At 34.8% G+C, this 6,337-nt stretch overlaps 1 pseudogene across 1 annotated transcript; it reads left to right on the top strand.

The window, feature by feature from the left end:
- Positions 1–230: 230 nt before the first annotated feature.
- On the top strand, positions 231–1,468 carry LOC308337319 (protein FAM47E-like; annotated as a pseudogene). Its single transcript has one exon. The product of its transcript is annotated as a protein FAM47E-like (transcript).
- Positions 1,469–6,337: the final 4,869 nt, after the last annotated feature.

Genomic DNA, 6,337 nt, shown 5'->3' on the forward strand with positions numbered 1-6,337 from the left:
GCAAATAAGCATATGAACAGATGCATAACAACAGTACTCATTATGGAAATGCAAATTGAAAACTATGAGGTATCATTACACACCTATCAGAATAGCCAAAATTAATATGACTAACCATGCCAAGTGTTGGGGAGTATGTGGAGGCAGTGCAATTCTTATGCATTACTAGAAGGAATATTAAATAGTACAACAACTTTGAGAAACCTGGTTGTTTCTTAAAATCTTAAATAAACACCCTGGGCATGAACTGCAAGCCCTGGTACAAAGACAGATTACCTTCCAAGTGTTTTGCAAAGCACAATAACAAGCTTCTGAAGTTCTGGACAGTTGATGGGGTGAATATTTGTGAAAGAGGGGCTGGACGACTCAGGGAGGGAGTATCCACTTTGTGGATCTTTGTGAAGATCTGATCATTCACAGCCCTAAGGAGGGCTTTCTCCCCATGAATGCTCACAGAGACCCTCAACCTGCACCCATAAAGTCAGGAAAAAACTGACCAAGGGCAGATCTATTTTCCATCCTCTCACCAGCCCCGCTAGCAGGGAGTGCATTCATAGAGGACAATGAAGCCCACGTGACTGAGCATCTCTTGGCTCTCTACCCAAGTCTAGAGAACAATCTACTTCCAGACCTCTTGTAAAGGTGCTAGAAGTACTTAATCCTGACAGGAAGCTGGAGGATGCATGTGGCTAGTGTCAGAACAGTGAAAAAAGAATGAAGTCCCCCCAAAAACTTTGTAAGAAACATCCTGCCAAAGTCAACCTGGAACTTCCCAAGAATGCTCCTGTGTTACATCCAGATGAATTATCCCATAAGGAAAAGAGAACAAGCACAAAGGCTTTGCTCAAAAATCTTCCTCTTCATAGAAAAATACCCAGAGGATTTCATAAATTCTGCAAATGGTTGCTACTTTTGGAGACTTGGCCATTGACGAAAAGTTCATCATGAAATAGTTTGATGTTGACTGTGAGTGCAAACCAACAGATGACATGGTCTGCATAAAGAAAGTAAACCAGGTTCCTTCAGAGCTAAAGTACAGAATGGGGCTAAATAAAATGAAGGAAATAAAATTCTCCTTACAGGAACAAAACTGGGAAAGGAAACTTCAGATACCACAGTAACCTTATAAACCCAACTGGATGAAGATGAGGTATGGAGCATGGTACCTGAAGCCCAAGTTGTGGAAAAAACTAATAAATAATGAACATTTAATTGACCCCAAGATCTTACTTAAAGCTCAAGAGAGAAGTTTTAGAACACGGAATTATTCCTGAACAGAATATTCTTGAAGGTCTTTATGGAACAATTGCCTTTAAAGATTTCATTCTAAGCAAGGGCTATAGAATGCCAGGCTTCCTTGAGAAGTTGTTTACCAGGAAGGGGTGGACGGAAATATGATTCCAAGACCCCTATACACCAAGTAATAAAAATCAACTCAAATGTAGACGATGCACAGGAAGATAGTTAAACATTTCTCTTTTTACTACTTATTTGGCAATTTCTCTCTTTCATTTTAATAGCGATCAGAATTCATGATGAGTGTCCCACTGTGTTTTTACAACTTTGATTCCACAGTATCCATCAATTTAATACCTAATGCTTATAAACATTCTTCAGTGACTTTCTGCTTAGTTCATCAATATCTTACATTTTATTAACTATGAAATCAATATTCACATATATTCTCACATTTTTATAGCATTGTGAATATTACATTATTATGTTGATTATTTGTAGAAATAGAGCCATAATTAAAAGCAGAACTACTCTTAAAAACAGAAATGGTCTAATTATGTCACCTGTAATATGGGAAGAACCTTAAAATAATTGTGCTAAGTAAAAGGAGACTTATATTAAAACTCCAACAAAATAACTATGACAAGTATTTCAACCAAAAATTGAAATCTTTTTAATATAATATATATATTTAACGTTTTATTTATTTGACAGAATGAGAGAGAAAGCACAAGCAGGAGGAGCTGCAGAGAAGAGAGGGAGAAGCAGGCTCCCCACTGAGCAGGGAGCCTGACACGGGGCTTGATCCCAGTACCCTGGGATCATGACCTGAGCTGAAGACAGACACTTAATCTACTGAGCCACCCAGGTGCTCCCCCAAAATTTAAATCTATAACCAAAATAATGTTAGGTCTCTTTAACAATGAAATTATTATCTCCCCTTTTAAGATGCCATCAAGCCCCCAAAATCAGTTTGCAAACTACCTAAATTACAGGTAAAACTTGATAAAACCATTTTATCATATCTCTGTATTAATTTTTTTTTAAAATTTCACAATATGCATACAAATTCACCACCAAAGAATATTTCCATATCATATAACACAGGTGCAAAATAGCAGGGATCTTCAAGTCCCTGGCAAATCTAGTGTGCACAGTAGATCTCTGTGAGCAAAACTATACAGCAACATCAAAATCCTAGCCTATCTATTGAAATGAAATTAATCTTTGCATTTCATGAATAGCAAGTTAAAATAAGAAATCAAACAACTTCTTTACATTTCCAAAATAACAGCTAAAACTGTCTGGGACAGGAAAATTTGTAGCTAGAAAGATTCATAGTGCAGATCTAGAGGGCACTTCTGTTTCCATTAAGGAAGGAATTAATCTGTAAATGGAAGTATATGTATATATTTCATCCTAATAGGAGGGAAAAATATCTGTTTATGTGCAAGTTTCCTATTTCAAATAAAGTTTGTCTATGAGCATCTCATGCCTAAAGAAGTAGGTCTTTTCTATGGATTTTTGTAAGCAAAGGCCTAGAATTTCTCACCATGAACTTAGGTCCATATCACCACTGTACCTTACTTCTGCAATGGTTTCCAAACTAGTCTCTCTTCTCAAGTTTATTTTTCTAAAATATAATTCTAGTCAAATTCACTTGCTAGTTAATTCTCTAGGTTCATCTAAATTTACTTAAACACCTAAACACACCTCCCACATACACACAGCAAACATGCTCCTGAGTTCCAGATTTAGTCAATACATCCTTTCCATACGTTTACTGACCTTCCCTATTGATAGGCCTTCACTCAGGCAGCTGTGATCCCATTTCAATGCTCCCCCCTTTAAGGCCAATTTTATGATTGCCTTTTTTTTTAATACCTTATGATTTTAGACAAGGACTCTTCTTTCCTAATTACCTTCTACTAAAGAACTCACTCTAGTATGCTAGAGAAGTGAGTCACTAATGGCTTCTAAATCTGGGAAATCCCTGTACTTATTTATTCAGACATCAAAGAAGCCATTATTATGCCCTCTGGCCTAATGTTATCTGTTTCTGTGGCTCTCCCTTCAAGCTTTGGGTTTCATGCAGCAGTGTTCACACTTACACATCCGTTGTTCAGGTCCATAAAATCTACTTTCCCACATTTTGGTTATGTGACCTTGCATTTCATAGAACATGTTCCCTCATTGACAAAATGGAAACCATATAATCAAACTCAGATTTGGGTGACAATTAAGGGAGTACTTTATATAAATGCTAAATACCACAAGCATCACAGAACAACACTCAGCATATATCTATGGAAAAGTAGGAGGGAAGAGAGGAAGGAAGAAGAGTACGAATAAGGCAAAGAGAAGCCACGAAAAAGTAGCTTTAATGATATTTATCCTGCGTGATAGCTTTAAACTAAATTCCACTCAATCTTATTTGATTAAAATGAAAAGGTATATTTGCAAAATAAGGGTCACTAGAAAAGCTTCCTGTTGCTTATTGGTGATGGCTACTTTCAGCAAAATACTTCGGAGAAATTATGTGGGTTTTTCCACTGCTATAATTACCTGCATTGGTATTAGTTGTCATACAGAAATAAACAGAAGCATTATTGCATTTTTTTGGATTTTAAGCACCAGTGAGACTTCAAAAAATAACCTGACCCCAAATGTGCAGTTTTTAGGAGAGGAAAATCAGGAGAGCCTGATATATAATTGTGTTAGTATAGCCTCTTGTAGTTTTCAAAGCCCATTAATAATCTTTATTTTTCTTTTTAAGGTTTACAACATAGACAAACCCAAAAGTATTATTATCTTCATTTTATAACTAAGAAAATTCCAGATAACTTAAGTTATACAAAGTGTGAGATCTAAGTCAAAATCTTCTCCTTATGTGTATTATTTCCATGCTTACATGCAGCAATATCATGGACAATGAAGCAATCACCTTGAAACACTGGACTCCAACTAGGATGCAAACTAAGGTAGGGTAAGAACATATGCACTGGGCCCTCTAATAAAAAAAAATAAAGATATACTTTCATTTTCTGGTGCCACTGGTACCTTGCTCTTGCATCTTGACTGTTAAAGCAACTACAGCTTTGTCATTTATATGGGAGAAATGGAGATAAATTCCACTCTGGAAAGATATAAATCCACAAACCAAATTGAATTTGATTGAATGGCTGGTGATACTCATGCCATGTTCTCCTGATCTCATCATTTAAACAGAGGTTAAGGATATTGTCCTCTTGTCAATCTATCATTAGACTAAATAAGGAATCTTTATTGTGTATAATAAAAGCTATGCCTTTAAAAAAACTATAGCATAATTTCTTCAACAGATATTTGCGTCATGAGGAAGAAATTGACGGCATATGGAAGAACTGAAAGATAATGAAACAGCCACTCCTGTTGTTTAACATTTTATAAAATGGGAAACTTATGATTTCATATTTATCCTTTTACTATTTACTTTTTTGCCCAAGCACACAGCACACAACTTTTTGAATCAACTGCAAAAAAGAAAAATTATTGTAACTTATCCTATTTTTTTGAAAAAAAAATTTTTTTTCTATTTGTAAAAATCCTTGTGAAAACAAGCACTGTATAATTATCAAACAATGCTAACGAGGTTATGTTCATATTAAAGTTGTTCTAAGTAAGCATTTGCTTAGGTTAGGAAAATAGTTTATGTTATACTGTAGCAAATTTTCTGTTAAAATTTCCTTTGATAATATGTATGCCCATGTAAGCCTCTACTTTAAGCCAGCCATGTCCCTGGAGTTGATGGTATGTTATACAAATATTACAATAATCAGTTGTATCACAGTGTGCAATAAGGGATAACAAACCCTTGGGAGAGTTTGGCTCTAGGAATGTAAGCTTTGATAAAGACAAAGGAAATTATTTTTTATTTCTGAGACTTTGCATGAAAGAGTATTGAGAGCACAACTTTTGGAGATAGGCAGAAATAAATTCATATTCCAGCACAGCCATGTTCTAATCCTGTGGCAAGTTTTTCTGCAGAATGCGATCTCATCTCAAATCTGGAATAACAATATCTATTTAACTTGGATTTTTGAAAATCAAATGTGGTTTTGAATGCTTATAAAAGTCTTGATTGTCAAGTAAATTTTCCCTTTTATCACTTGGTAATGAGAGTTGTTGTGTTAAACATGAAATAGCTCTTTGCTTTAAATTCCAAAGTGTAAAGTGGAAACCTAAGGAAATATCAGACCAAGTTTGATTAATTTCTCTAATTCTAGTGTTTAGACCCAACATAAATGACCAAAGAATCACAGAAGCAAATTAGAATATTCTACTAACATGCTTTTCCTACCATTCAGTCATTAAATAAGACTAGACTTTATAGAAAATTTTAAGAAATAAAATTATTCCCAAGCACCACACAGAAGTACACTACTTTTCTATGTAACATAAGTTTTGAGCTCAATAACAGCTGTGTGAAGTGTGCCTTACTGAACATCAGAAGATAAATGATATCAGAAATATGTCCCTTGCTAATATTCAAAAACGTTTTTTCAAGCATTGGCCAGAGAATTTAAAAACTTAATCATGATCTTGTGCCACTGTAATTTAAAAACTAACCACTTACTTTTTCTTTTTCAAATTCTTCCTGACAGGGGTGAGTATGAAGGAAAATAAGAACATATTGTGAATATCATAAATTATACAATGTTGAGCGATTATTGGATGTCATAAAAATAAAGAGCTAAAATTCACTGCCATTGAGGATAATTCTGATCTAAATGTATGTGAAAACACATCCACTCTGTAGCATCAGAGAAGCACAGTTGAACCTGACTTCTTTCAACCTTAAAATACATTCTTAGCCAGAGAAAATAAAGGGTTAGATCATTTAATACAACAAAATAGTTGGATTTCTATTAGCTTTCAGTAGCTGGTCCCCATATATTTGTAGCAGTTGAAGAGTTCCTTATGATGACATACTACCTACATCAAAAGCAGCAGTGATAGTGTTCACTTCTAAAAAAAGAGTTGGAGAAAGAGGACCAATTTTTATATTATTAACAAATTTGATAAAGAAGGTCACAATATTATCATAGGCATCTGGTGAAAT

Source organism: Martes martes (genome assembly GCF_963455335.1).
Source record: "Martes martes genome assembly, chromosome: X".
NCBI lineage: Eukaryota > Metazoa > Chordata > Mammalia > Carnivora > Mustelidae > Martes > Martes martes.